A 3,048-nucleotide genomic window follows, 5' to 3' on the forward strand; every position below is an offset into this window, starting at 1 on the left:
TTGTAGTGGCATCTTTTGTTGTATATCAGTTTTACATTTTGGTAAAATCTAAGTTATCTTACATTATTGAGTCACTACTTTCTGTGCTCTTTCTGAGAAACCATTGCTTAAACAGAAGTAATAAATATGTTCTCCTGTTTTCCTTTAAAATTCTAATTAATTTTGGGTGTGGTATGAGAAAGCAGTCAAGATTTTTTTCCTGCATATAGAATCAGTTGTTCCAGCATTATTTGTTAAAAATCCACACTTTGCTCCATCGAATTTCTTTGGCACCTTTGTGGAAAATTGAATGTCTATATAAGTGTGGGTTTAGTTTGGAGCAGTCTGTTTTATTTTGTTGATCTATCTCTTTATAGTGTGGCCAATACCATACTGCTTTTTTTGTTTGTTTGTTTGTTTTTTTGCGGTACGCGGGCCTCTCACTGTTGTGGCCTCTCCCGTTGTGGAGCACAGGCTCCAGACGCGCAGACTCAGCGGCCATGGCTCACGGGCCTAGCCGCTGTGCGGCATGTGGGATCTTCCCGGACCGGGGCACGAACCCGTGTCCCCTGCATCAGCAGGCGGACTCTCAACCACTGTGCCACCAGGGAAGCCCCATACCGTTTTTATTACTGCACTTTGTAGTAAGTCTTGAAATCGGATAATGTATATCCTATAATTTTGTTCTTTTTCAGGCTTGCTTTGAATATTCCAGGCCCATTGCAGTGCCATGTATATTTTATAACCAGGTTTTAAGTGTCTACAAAAACCCTGACTGGGATTGTGTTGACTCTATAGATTAACTTGAAGAGAATTAATGTCTTTATGATATTGAGTATTCTAATCTATGAACATGATATCTCTCCATTTATTCTGGTGTTCTTTTTATTCTTTTGGCAATATTGTGTTATTTTCAGTGATAACATTCTGCACGCCTTTTGTTAAATTTATTCCTAAAGGCTTTCTGTTATTTGATGTTACTGTAAATGATATGCTACTTTCATTTTCAATTATTTTATCTTGACATATAAAAAATAAAATTGATTTTTATTTTATTTATTTACTTCTGTTTAAGACAGATAACATGGAAAAAACATTTATATGTTAAGTACAAAAAGGACATAAAATTGTATATACAGTAGAATAACAACTATGTAAACACACCAAAAATCTATGCACAGAAATGTCTAGAGGAACACTAAACACCAAAAGATTAGCAGTGGTAACATTTGGGTGGCAAACTGATTCTTTTTAAAATTCCCAGATTTTTCTTAATAAGCATTAATTATGATTGCAATGGGTTTTTTCTTTAAAAAAAACCCCAAATACCCCACTGGCTGGTGGTTGAGCAGTGCAGTGTCACTGTCGCATATAAATCAGAGGCTTTGGCCCTGACTCTTGAGAGCGTGGTGCACCCCCCCACCCCCAGGAAAGCTTGAGCACCTCTGGCTCCCACTGAGGGTGTCCTTGCAGCCCTGGTTCTCCTCAGCCTCTCTGACCACAGACTCTTTTCTCCCTTAATTCTGCCTTTTCCCACTACCACATCATCTTTGGTCACTTCCAGATGCATCTTTCCCTCTCCTTCCCAACTCAGGAGCCAGCTCTGCAGCCACAGGTCCCCTAAATAGAAGCGGTGCGGTGCATAATTTCAAAGGATATGGTGCCTCAGCTTTGGACAGCTGGAAAATCTGAGTCCCAATTGAATCTGCCACATCAAGAATCCTTTTGAAGAAGCTTGGCAAAGTAATTTTTTTCTTTTTAGCAAATGTGCAGCACATCCTTGGGAAGGCCATGTGGAAGGCTGCTCTCCAGCCCAGTCAAATGATCCAATCTCACTATTATCTTAGTTCCCTCTGAGTTGTTTTCCTAGTGGCCACCCTCACTGTAGAGAAAACAGCCAAGCACCATGCAGGTCAGTCATCGATGTTGGGCAACCAGAAGGCCATGTTGGAACAAGCACTGGCAAAAGCCATGAACTTGGGGTTGACCTGTAAACAGGTGATGGGGCCTGTGTGTTTGCCATCTAACACAGCTACTTTTATACCATTCTCTCCATTCCAGACATGGATCTTGCCATCCTCTGTACCAATCATAATAAACTGCGAGTCTGGAGTAAACGAGGCCTTCAGTGTGACGACTTTGCTGCTGGCATAACCCCCAAACGTATGCATCACCACTCGCTTGAATGCATCGATCAGACGGATGAAGCTGCCATTGGTGGAGATGAGGATGAGTTTGCCATCACTGCTGAACTTAACTCCTGTCCACTCGCAAGTCCGATCATACTGCGTCTTAAATGTCGCAAATGACCCCTTATCGAAAGAGCGAAGATCATAAAGTTGGACCATTTCAGAATTGACACCTGCAGTAAAAATGAATCCTTCTGGATCAAAAGAACAAACTGGTTTGCCCTGTAGATGCATGAGACCCTGCCAGTTAGGAGACTGGAGATCCCAGAGCCGAATGGTCTTATGAAGAGACCCAGGAATGAAAGTGTCATCCACAGGTGACTTGGACAAGGCCACCACCCTTTTGCTATGTCCAGGAAAGTATCTGATGTATTTGCTGTCATGAAAGGACAGGTAACTGATAGCATCGTCTGTTTTGTTAGGCTGTAAACGACTGTGTTTGCTGCATGAGAGTATCTGATGAGGTCCACGCCATATTTCTTACTGTACAGGATTCTCTTTGGTTTGCCCTCCTGGCAGTCACAGAGCACGATGGAGTCATCGTCCCTGGTCGAGATGACCGTCTCGCCATTGGGGCTGAAGTCGAAGCAGTTAATCTTGTCTGAGTTCTCACGGAACACCTTGGTGACATGGAAGTTCCACAGCACGCTGTCACTCAGCTTCATGGAGGCGAATACTGGAGGTGGTGGTGGCTAAAATGGATTTTTATATTTTAACCTTTGTTCTATGACCTTTCTATTTTTTAAAATTAGTATTTATTTATTTATGGCTGCACTGGGCCTTCTTTGCAGTGTGCAGGATCTTCATTGCGGTATGTGGGATCTTTCACTGCGGGGTGAAGGGTTCTTCGTTGGGGAGCATGGGCTTCTCTCTAGTTGTG

The 3,048-nt window shown here is 42.4% G+C and overlaps 1 pseudogene across 1 annotated transcript; it reads right to left on the minus strand.

Moving 5' to 3' along the window:
- Nucleotides 1-1,892: 1,892 nt before the first annotated feature.
- On the minus strand, nt 1,893-2,833 carry LOC307061019 (WD repeat-containing protein 82-like; annotated as a pseudogene). Its single transcript has one exon. The product of its transcript is annotated as a WD repeat-containing protein 82-like (transcript).
- Between the last annotated feature and the right edge of the window lie 215 nt (nt 2,834-3,048).

Source organism: Hyperoodon ampullatus (genome assembly GCF_949752795.1).
Source record: "Hyperoodon ampullatus genome assembly, chromosome: 11".
Taxonomy (NCBI): domain Eukaryota; kingdom Metazoa; phylum Chordata; class Mammalia; order Artiodactyla; family Ziphiidae; genus Hyperoodon; species Hyperoodon ampullatus.